This window comes from Amphibalanus amphitrite, unplaced genomic scaffold (assembly GCF_019059575.1).
Source record: "Amphibalanus amphitrite isolate SeventyFive unplaced genomic scaffold, NRLGWU_Aamphi_draft 000360F_arrow, whole genome shotgun sequence".
In the NCBI taxonomy this organism is placed as follows: Eukaryota; Metazoa; Arthropoda; class Thecostraca; order Balanomorpha; family Balanidae; genus Amphibalanus; species Amphibalanus amphitrite.
The window spans coordinates 344,819-357,009 of record NW_024881854.1 but is presented as its reverse complement, the minus strand read 5'-3'; positions in this window follow the sequence as shown (position 1 = coordinate 357,009).

Below are 12,191 nucleotides of genomic sequence, written 5' to 3'. Positions count from 1 at the left end.
AGGCGAGTCATTTGGGCGAAGATCACGATGCTGCACCAGTTTTACGAACAGTGAATGAAAGGTATCATGTGATAACATATACAGTTATTGTGCATCCTCTTTTGACACGTTTTTGCTATAATAGGCGGATCCAGGCGTCCAAAAAGGGGGGTTATGTTTTACCTCCCAACATAGGTGCCCTGACACCGCCTATGCATGACCAATACAATTGTAGTCGTTCTCTCATAAGAAAATTGTCACATAACAAGACCTTTACCACCCTTTTTAGAAACAGTACCAACAAAAACCTTATTTAGGGTAGAGTGGGGCAAAGCGCCCAGGGCGGGTCAAACGCCCACCCCTCTTTTTTATGAAGTGCTCGACTTTTCGAAGAATTCTCGATAGCCATTTTCAAGAACGAGCAGGAATCTACTTTTGCCCCCTTTTTCGGTTCTACAAGTGGGTTGTTCTGGACGTAAGATAAAGATTAGTTTATTTCAGACAATTTTTAGATATTACATGTTTTCATACTACTAAAACTTTGTCTGACAGAGATTAAAGTAGGCAATGAAATTTAGCTACGCAGAACCTGCGGATTTAAGCTACGTTTTGAGCATTTACTGGTTTGCAACACAATCGTCACACGCTTAATTTTGGTGGACTTCGTTTTGAATGTGCTGTTGGGGTAATACGCCCATTTTGGCGTGGGGCAAAACGCCCATCATGGGCGTTTTACCCCTAATGGGAGTTAAACAGTACGGGTATTTGCGAACATTTTTGGCTGAAAGTGAGTGTCGGGATACGTTTCTAATGCTCAGGATTCTTATGAAATAGGCAATATACTGGTTAGTATCGCCTGGAACAATTTATTCGCACGAACTAATCTCCGCTCTTTAAGGCGGTGACAGCCCGTTGACTGAATGAGGAGTGGGGTGGTAACAACAGTGTTCAAGATGTGTTTGGTGGTGTAATCTATCGATTTAAAGTCAAACGAAATTAGAATGGATAAATACTGCATTCTTTTGTCAGAGTACCGAGCGTGTAATGAAACGTTCAGGACTGGGCGTTATGCCCCACTCATATGGGCGTTATGCCCCATGGGTGGGGCAAAACGCCCGATTTGTAGTCCTCTCAATTCGGATGGCATATCTCAAAAACCATGCATGCCACTTGTTTCTGATGTGTTATTCGAAGAAAGCCAAGGTAATGAGCTACCAGATCAGCTACCTAGTTGTCTTTCAAATTTGTAAGATAAAGAAATACTGGGGCTGGAAAGTTAGGGTGGGCGCTTTGCCCCACTCTACCCTACTATACTTTTTGTGTACCCCCAATCTCAATGATCTGTATCCGCCTATGATTTTTGAAAATGCATATTTTTAGGATCCATGTGAATTCCTGGTTCATTCTCTATCGATCGGCAAAAGTTGCGTTAAGATTGGTTCAGAAACCTGGCCGTGATAAACAGTCTAAAATGTATCTGCAATTTGCCCGTTTCTACCCCCCTCTACCCCCCCTTTTGACATTTTTTAATTTTTATTTTTTAGAAATGTAGATCACGTTGAGCGAAATCGAATGCCGTTTGAATTTTGAAAATCGGCCCGTTAGATCTCGAGATATCAAGGGGGGGTCGTAAACAGCCCCCCCCTGCCACTAATAGGGGTAGCCAGGAGCCTGCCACTAATAGGGTTAATTGAAGATGTTCCGCCGCTACTGCCCGCCGGACCTATTTGTTTTCTACGGTACACGCCGGCCGAGGGGGCGGGTACGACCCCCCCCCCCCCCATCGCCGTTTCGCCACTGGTGGAGCTAGCGTGTCGCGGAAAAAACGAGCGTGTGCGCCGTTACGAGCCGCAGAGATTAATACCCGATTTTAAGGCCTTCTAGGTCAGGGGTCGGCATACGGCCCGCGGGCCGGATCCGGCCAGGTGGGTGACGGTTGGATCCGGCCCGCGACCATCTGACGTCCGGCCCGCGGCTGGTATCAGCGACTTACATCGTGTTCCGGCCCGCCCCCCCCCCCCCCCACACACACACCGCCTGGAAGGTTAAGCGAGTAGACCACGTGAAGCCGCCAAGTGCACGCAGCTGCAGGAGTCGTTGATGCTGCGCGCAAAAGCTGCTGACCAAATCTTACCGTTGCAAGTTTTGTCTAGAAGTAGAATTAGACAAAAGCACCCGCAGATGGTGTTTATAAACTCATGAAGTGTGCGAAGCAAGAACTGTTGTGCCAAAGCACATTTGAGTCACTTTTATATCGGAGTCGATTTATGAAGGAACCGCGGGCCGGAACACGATGTAAGTCGCTGATACCAGCCGCGGGCCGGACGTCAGCTGGTCGCGGGCCGGATCCAACCGTCACCCACCTGGCCGGATCCGGCCCGCGGGCCGTATGCCGACCCCTGACCTAGAAGGCCTTAAAATCGGGGAATAATCTCTGCGGCTTGTAACGGCGCACACGCTCGTTTTTTTCCGCGACGCGCTAGCTCCACCAGTGCAGTGGCGAAACGGCGATGGGGGGGGGGGTCGTACCCGCCCCCTCGGCCGGCGTGTACCGTAGAAAACAAATAGGTCCGGCGGGCAGTAGCGGCGGAACATCTTCAATTAAGGGGGGGGGGGGCACGGCACTGCCGACTTTTGGTCCAATATGCTTTCCATGCAACGCCCATAGGGCTACTGTTAAAAGGCCAAAATTAAAAGAGGGGAACGGTGCCCCGGTGCCCTCCCCGTTCCGCCGCCTATGCCGGCGAGGGTACAAGAGATTATATTGTCATTCAACGACCGCAAAAAAAGAATGTCCGGGAAACAAATGAGGAATGTTACGATTGTCGGCTCCCAAATACAATAGCTTCACCTGACTGACCTCATCTATACCTGTCTTCAAAAGTTTCGATCATCCATTCCTTGCATTATAAATTCGTCATTCACTTGACTGTCTGATATTTCTTCATGGTTTTATTGAACCACATTTGTGGACGGATGTTTGCGGAGACGAAGATAGCGCAGACAAAGGTTTGCGGACGAAGTTTTGCGGACGAAGATTTGGTTGGACGAAGAAATGCGTGGACGAAAAATGCGGACGAAAATTTGCGGACGAAGATTTGCGGACGAAGATTTGCGGACGAAGATTTGCGGACGAAGATTTGCGGGGACGAAAATTTGCGTGGACGAAGAAATGCGGACGAAGATTTGCGTAGACGAAGAAATGCGTGGACGAAAAAATGCGGACGAAGATTTGCGGACGAAAATTTGCGGGGACGAAGATTTGCGGACGAAGATTTGCGCAGACGAAGATTTGCGTGGACGAAGAAATGCGGACGAAGATTTGCGTAGACGAAGAAATGCGCGGACGAAAAAATGCTTGACGAAGAAATGCGCCGACGAAGAAATGCGGATACGAAGAAATGCGCTACGAATTTTTGCACCTACGAAGAAATGCGAGACGAAGTAATGCGACACGAATAAATGCGCCGACGAAGATTTGCGGACGAAGAAATGCGGACGAAGAATTGCGCGACGAAGAAATGCCATACGAAGATTTGTCCTGGAATCGTTGATCAGCACGATTGAACGGGCCCCACGCCACATTGCCGAATTCCAAGTGTGGGCGTACCAGTGTCTTGTACAACAGTGGAAGAGTTGACTCAGGGGGTGTCGAAGTCTAGTAGGAAAATCTGGCAAATTCCCTGCGTGACGTCACGTCGGGACTGACCGACGGCACCTTGCACTGAAAGATACGGCAGAACGGCTATTTTTGAAAAATGATTAAAAATACTTTTGTTCTGTTTTGACACATAAAACGCTTATCAGCATGTTCCTCATCATGTGATAAAGCCATATCCGTGGTCGAAAATAGCTGAGCCCCTCCCAATTTCCAACCACCGACCGCATAAGCAAAGGATGTAAGCGTAATCCTTAAGGGTGACTTTCCAATACATAATCGTACATATGCGTCCTTATGGAAATCGGTAGTGTGGCGATTGGCGACGCGCGCGACATCTGTGTGGCGACCAAGTGGCGACTGTGGCGACACCTGGTGGCTGCTTTTCTGCTGTATGTAGGCATAGGGGTTTTGCCAGTTATGGTTCCTACTGCTACACAACTATGTTGACCCAATACTAGAAAGTTATTTTGCCAGTAAAAGGCAAGCAAATTGAAAGTAAATTTATAAAATTGCTTATTTATGATAACGAGAAAATAATAAAGAAGTTTTGATTGAATATTTATTAAAATATCCAACCGTGAAACTATATTCTGGTAGGTTTAGTAGAAATTAGTCCGTGCAACCTTGTATTTAGGGCCTTGAGTTGACTTGTCGACGAGCTCGAACGATCGCCTGATGATTCCCAGGATCTGGTTGGCCTTCGCCGCAGCAGCAGCAAAGTTCTGCCTATATTTTTTTAATTTGGTAATTTATTACTTTTTCTGATCATTTGAAGCTCATCATCTCATATTTAAGCTCATGATAATTATTTAAAGAAATACCACTCGTCTTTAATTGAGAAGAGTGGTATTTCTTTCCCTTGTTTGCTATATGGCGGCATCACTGGTGGCAAGGCCCCAGACTAGAAAACATCTATACACTATGCCGGATGCCTGTGAGAAGCGCACATGACTTTGCGCTGAAATCTTTGCAATTAGCATGCTTCGCGCCAAATCTTTCGTACCTACTTGCATCAAAATAAGGCCACTTCACTAACAGACTCGACTGACACTGGGCTACCACCTGCCATTCCTATTCATCAATCCTTAATATGTCTACTGTTGATCCTTCTATGTACCATCCTACCGGAATGAGAAATGGTCCGAAACTGAGGAAGCTGGATAAACATGTTTTTTCTATCTGCATGGATAGTTGGTATGAATACCTACTGGATACGAATCAAATGTAGAGGTATGGAGATCTACCATAGGAATACGTACTTACCAAATATTAAATATAAAAATGATGCAGCGCAACACATTGACGTAACGTAGCGTATCAAGCCCAGGGGGATGTCGTCCCGGTTCTCCCCATGTATTATTCGCCAATCAGCTTAACACTACCAGTGACGTCACTGGTGGACTGCCAATCAGGGCCGGCCGGCCGGCCGGGCCCGTGGAAGGCCAAACGCAGACGTTTTCAGAAAAGCGTAAGCCGTATAGCAGGGCGTATTTTAACATGTTAACTGGGTCGGCAATTGCCGACCCAGTCACGGAGAATGCCGACCCAGTGACAGCCGTTTGCCGACCCAGTTGCCGCCCCCTCTAGGATGCAGCACGCACATGCAGGCTAGGTGCCGTCATTCATAGTGAGGCTGCTGCCCTCCAAAATGATAATGCCGCCTCTTAAAGTGAACCAGCCGTCTATAGAAAGTGATCATCCCGCAACTCAATGTGACAGTGCCACCACTAAATCTGTTAGTAGCCCCACTCAATGTAATGGTGCCGCCCTTCTAAGCATCTGTGGAGCCCCTCAATGTGATGATACCGCCCCTCAAGAAGATGATGCCGCCCCTTTCAGTATCGGTGGCGCCCCTCAATGTGATGGTGCCGCCCTCAAAGTGCCGGTGGCGCCCCTGAATGTGATGGTGCTGCCCGCCAACGAGTCGGTGGCGCCCCTCAAAATGATGCTGCCGCCCCTAATAGTGTCAGTGACGCCCTTCGAAGTGTCGGAGGAACCCACCAATATGATGGTGCCGCCCCTCTAGATATCCACATAGCCCCTCATTGTGATGGAGCCGCCCCTCAAGCAGATGATGCCGCCCCTGAATGTGATGGTGCTGCCCGCTAACGAGTCGATGGCGCCTCTCAAAATGATGCTGCCGCCCCTTAAGTGATAGTGCCGCCCCTTATAGTGTCAGTGACGCTCTTCGAAGTGTCAGAGGAACCCACCAATGTAATGGTGCCGCCCCTCTAGGTATCCACATAGCCCCTCATTGTGATGGAGCTGCCCCTCAAGCAGATGATGCCGCCCCTCAAGAAGATGATGCCGCCCCTTTCAGTATCGGTGGCGCCCCTCAATGTGATGGTGCCTCCCTCAAAGTGCCAGTGGCGCCCCTAAATGTGATGGTGTCTCCTGTCAACGAGTCGGTGGCGCCCCTCAAAATGATGCTGCCGCCCCTAAAAGTGCTGGTGCCGCCCCTTAAAGTGTCAGTGGCGCCCTTCAAAGTTTTGGAGGAACTCATCAGTCATCAATACAATGTTGCCGCCCTCTAACTTTCTGTAGCGCCCCTCCATTTACATAATGGTGCCGCTTCTCAAACCATCCGTGGCGCCCCTCAAAGTGATGGTGCCGCCCCTTACAGTGTCGGTGGTTTCTCCTCAAAAGTCAAGGTGCCGCCTCTCAAAGAAATGCTGGTGTCCCTCGAAGTGTCGGAGGCGCTCCTCAATGATGTTGCCGCCCCTCAAACCTTCCGTAACGCCCCTCCACGTCATGGTGCCGCCCCCAATGTGCTCATGGCGCCCTTAAATGTGATAATAACGCCGGTCAAAGTGCTCCTGGCAGTGTCGGTGGCGCCCCTTATAGTGTCGGTGGCGCCCCGAACAGTATCGGTGGTGCCCCTCAAAGTGATGATGTCACTCTCAAACAAACGGTGGCGCCCTTCGAAGTATCGGAGTCCCTAAATATCATACCTATTGCCACCCAATAACCATCTGTAACGCCCCTCCATATGATGAAGCCGCCCCTTAAAGTATCCGCGGTGTTCCTTAAAGTTACAGTACCGTCCCTTACAATGTGGATGGCGTCCTCAAAATAAAAGTGATGTTGCCCCCCTCCCCCCCCCCGAGTAATGTTGGCGTCTCTTCTCTAAGTATCGGAGGCGCTCCTCATTGTCAACTGCTCACATGGCGCCCTTCAATGTAATGGTGCCACCCCTCAACGTTCAAAGAGATAATTGCGCTCCTCACAATGTCGGTGGTGTCCCTCAATGTGGTTTAAGTGCCCTAAAAAAAATTGGTGGCGCGCCTCAAAATGATGCTGCCGTCCCTTAGCATATCTGCAGCGCCCCCAAAATGATAGTGCCTTCCCTTAACCGGCGCCGGGCTGAGGTTGTTTGAACCCCCTCCCGACCCCTATAACTTGGCTACTTGGGCCACGTAGCGACACGCGGTAAGCGGCATTCGAAGGAGTGTCAAAACTACTTGGGTTAGTTGGTTAACCGTACTTTGGTTAGGTCAAGTCAAATGTCAAATATCAGGTGACCAGAGGTCATCAAAGGTGAAATGTGGGTGAAATGTTGTCTGTTTCAACATTTATTGACAAACGGGCGCATAACTCGGGGAAGAATAGAACTACAGCACCGCGAAAAAGCGCATTCGATAGCTCTTCAACGTTCCTATAAAGTCCTCAGACTTGTCCTAACATCAACGACTTAACCTCCAGAGCACAACTTGTTTAACCCGTGTCGGGCCGGGGAGGGTTAAAGGGGACAGTGGACCCCCTCCGCCCCTCTACTGAGCTGTTTTAATGAAGAACCTTTTTACTTTAATAATTATTGACTCACGAAAGTTATGACATCGTTTTTTTCAGTACTGCGCTCCTCTCGTCGAGATGCGTCGAATGAACTATAATTTGACATTCAAATGTCATTTGGGAAATTTGAGCTCAGGCCCAGGTCATGACCTGACTGGTAAAGGTCATGTTGCATATCAGTCGATTTGTATCGTCAAACTGAAATCATCTAAGGTGTTTTCATCGCTCAGGCATATCGCATGTCTCTATCAGAAGTTATTGAAAAAAAAACCTGCTGGAGGCCTACCAATCATGACCTGACATGACCTCAAGGACATAACGAGGGGTCGTGGGTGGCATTTTTCCGATTAAGTGTGTCATTTTTAATTGATTTCTGATGTTTAAATTCGTTAACTTTGACATTTGTCTACCTATAAAAAGAGGCACATGCCCCGACTTTCTCCCATTTCCTTATACCTAATGGAAGGGTCGCAAAATTGTCCTTACCTTTGGTCAAAGACATCGCAATTTCGAGACTTACATTTTATGTACTTACAGTAACACACTGTCTTATCAATCGCTGAAGTTATAAAGGGATCGTTCAGTCGGTATATCTATGGTGAGCATTTGCCTGTTCCGTAGCTCAATTGGTAGAGCACCGGACTCCCCGCATTGTCTCCGCTTGCGTTTTGTCCGCCGGCCGAGCCGGAGAGAAAGTTACCGAGTGAAGGTCATTCAAATTTCAAAAACTCAATGACAATGTCACTGGGGTCACCAAAATGTTTGAGTAGGTAGGTATAACATTCATTAACGGGGGAGGGGGAGGGATGAACTTATCTGTGCAATACGCTGTTCATTACGCGAGTAACTAATAAATAAAAAATGTATGAGTTCATCCTTACTCCACCCGCTCTCCCTCTCCATAAAAAGAGAGTTTGTGTTGAATTTTATTTATACCTATGCAGAAAAATAGAGACGTCTAAGGATATGGCCGAATATTAGCGACCCTTACTGTGTAAGCAATGAGGTATGACAAGTGGGGGTAATGGCCCCGTCCAGCGCCCATAAAGTGGGCACCACTCGTGCGACCTGCCGACCACTGTTCTAGATAGAGCCATAAAACACGTGAATGTTTTAAGCTTGATGATACGGATCGACTGGTATGCAACATGTTCTATTTCTGGTGAGGTCATGAACTTGACCTCAGGTAAAATTTTAAAATTATTTTTTTGTAAAATCAAATTATATTTCATTTATCGCATTATGATGAGAGAAAAACTATATCCCGGAAATACCGCTGAGCTTAGGTTGAATCTGAAATCATTACTTAGAAAGAGTTATAAAAGAACCGTCGAACGTGTCTTTTTTGGTCATTAAATATCAGTAGGTATGCCGCCCCCTCAGATGCCAAGTGCCGCCCCTATGAGTGCAAAATGCCGCCCCTAATTGTGATTGCCGACCCAGTGAAAATCCCTTAAAATACGCCCTGCCGTATAGATACAGTCGTGGATGGAGTTTTGCTGTAATTCGGCTATCCAAGAGTGTGTCAGGGTACCAGGACCCTGATAAAGGTCATAGTGAACCGGCATCTGATAAAACCCGCTCACGGCTTAGCAGCCGACTTCGACCCTTCGCCCTCGTAAAGCACAAAGGCTTGCCGGTCATCAATCCACCTGCATCTCATCTGCTTACTGCCTATATCGACCAGTTACTGCAGCCGTTTTGGAGCGGCTCACACCATTGAGTGCGCGTGGCCGACTGCCGCCCCGATGCCATCCCCGGCACCGACACCGGCGCGGCGAAGCTGACCCATGGGGGGGGGGGGCTGCTAATTAGTTGAGCCGGAATTGGGATAGAAGCCGGTATGGGATTGGGATAGCAACTCAGCGAGACTAAGGGATTGTGTTGTGCCTTCGGTAGGCCCCCAAAATCACCGGTGTAGTGCCCTCAGGGCCGCCGGTTATGAAGCCTTTGGAGGCACTGGTGTGGGCACTCACAGGTTGAGGTACCGGTGTGAGGCCCTCAGAGGCATTGGTGCGGGGCCCCGAGGTGCCGCTGTAGGCCCTCTGAGGTGCTAGCGTGTGGCCCTCAGAGGCGCCGGTGAGGGTCCTCACAGTTGCCATTGTGGGCCCTCAGAGACACTGCAGTGTGGGGTTATTACAATCGGGTGTGGGACCCTTAGAGCTGCTTGCTCGAACCCTTTATAAGCCGACAGGGGCTCTCAGAGACCGACAAGGGGCCCTCAAGAGGTCTGCGGTGTCTTCAGTAGCCCTGTGGAGTACCCAGAGACCAGCAAGGTACTCTCAGACGCCGGTGGGGGCCCTCAGAGTCGTCGGTGTGGGGCCCTCAAAAGTCACCGGTGAGTGGCCACTGGCCGTCCGATGCGAAGGTTCCGTCTGGGGCCGTCAGAGGCTCCGGCGTTGAGCCCTCAGAGCCGCCGATATCTGGCCTTAAGAAGCACTGGTTTGGGCCTTTAGGACTTCATTCAGGGGTGCCGGTTGAACTCAGAGGTGGCAGTGTGGGGCCCTCAGTTGGGCACCGGTTTGGGGCTTTCACAGCCGCCGGTGAGGGCCCTCGCAGGCGCCGTTGTGGGGGCCTTCAACCATTGGTTTATGGGGTCATCACAGGCGTGTGTGGAACCCTTAGAGCTGCTGGTCCCTGATAGGCCGGTAAGGGCCCTCAGAGGTCGCCAATGGGCCCTGAGAGGCCGGCAAGGGGCCCTCAAATGCCGACGAGGGACAATAAAAAGCCGGTGTGTGACTCTTATGGAGAGAAGTGTGGCTATTCGGAGCACATAAGGTGTTCTTTCGAGCCCTGTGGGGCCCTTCTGAGTCGAAAATGCCAGCGTGGACCCTCAGCCGCCAATTGGCGTCGCAGGGCCCCTCGGGCCCGAGAGGCCCCCTGATCCGATGGGGGCACGTGCCCCCTGCTCCCCCCTCCGGGTGCAGATAGAGAATGCAATCGGCGGTGCGGGACACAACTGCAATCGTTCCTTCTCCCGTCGCGAGGTCGCCCATCCGACCCATATCCCCAGATTGTCAACCCTGGGGCTCGGGTCGGCAATGTATCGGCAAGGAAATCAGCTTTAGGTGGGTAAAAAAGTTATTAAGAGTCATTAGTTGTCGTTACGTTCAATAATAACAACGATAAAGTGCCAAATGTACCCGACATACGGCTTGGAGCCGGGCGCCGCGCGGTCTCCACCAGTGACGTCACGCTAATGCTTAGCGACCGGTCCATTGGAAATTGCGGGATGATTCTACCTCTCTTATACGGCCTTGATCAAGCCGATACTTAGCGTCTGAATCGATCATGAAGAAGGTGGTTAGCAAGATACCTATAAGAAACAGGTAGATCCTTTTTTTTCTTTTTTTTTGATGTAGATGTAGATGTAGATCGGGGTATAGCCTTTGTAACGGCACCCCTTGTTTCTTCACTGTCACTTTAGCCATAAATATGGATGCCACGACTAAGCAGGTTGACTAAGCACTAAGCGTAAACAAAATGAGCGTGCGTGCCTGGAATTTGCTACTAGCGGGGGTTGGACAAAACAAAAATTACAATGAGCGGTCCATTCTTCTTCAGATTTATACGCCTGCATTTGCATTGGCTTGCTTCAAGCTTATTCTCCGCTTTCTTGCTTTCCACATATTGTACAGAATATCTTTTTTAACTTCTATCTCTTCAGGTTCGAACAAAAACTTCCCAATAATCATTGCTTGGTTTTCCTGCATAGGTCTTTGTAGTAAAGTTGCTTTTCTCCTCTCTTCGGTTATCTCTTCATCTGTGCATTCTAGCAAAAAATGTTCCGTATTTTCTAGCTCACTTCCACATAGATCACATTCTGTGCTTTGTCCAATGTGTCTTTTCCTGTCATTCAGTGGGAGGGTTGCAGTTCGAGCCTTGAATAATATTATTGATGATGGCCTGTTGTCATACACTAAATCTTCCTTGACTTCATTTTTCCATTCTCGGTATGTTAGGCTTGTCTTATTCTGTACTTCTTCATTCCATCTCTCACTGTCTAATTGCCTCGCTTTCTTCACTAACTCTTGTCTTGTCGTTCTTTGCATATCATCTGCAATTCCAAATGCTTCTGCATATTTGAGATTTGTTTTTGTCCAGCTACTTCTTGTGTGCGTTTTCATTTCTTCTGTGATGTTCTTCAGAAGCTCATTTTCTCTCATCTGTATATTCTTGAGATACATAAGTCGTCCTTTCATTATTCTTGTTTTCATTTCTGATGCTCCTATTTCTCCTCTCAGTGAACAGTTAGGTGCATAGATAGGAGCTCCTAGTATGCTTCGGTAGACCTTGTTCTCTTGTCTTTGGAGATGTCTGATCTCGGAATCTGTCAAACTGATAACGCTTGATCCATATAATATTGATGGTATTGCTACACTTTTCCAGAAAGTTTTCCCAATCAGTAATCTTGAACAGCTTTTGTATACGATTGGTAGAGTAAGGTTTGCCATCTTGCATGCTTTTTCCATCATTTTTCTCTTCTGCTCCTTAAACATATCTCTTTTGTTCACAATATCAATGCCCAAATATCTTATACTTTCCTGTACCTGTATTCCTGATATGTTGTCAGGTTTCTCTTTCATGTTCCATATTATTGCACAACTTTTGTCTTTGTTGATTTCTAGTCCACAGCTTCTGCTCACTTCACTTATTATCTTCAGGTTACATTTGGCATCTTCTATGGTTTGTGCCATTACCAGTCCATCGTCAGCATAGAAAAGCACGTGTATATTAAATAAATCATTCATAAAACCTC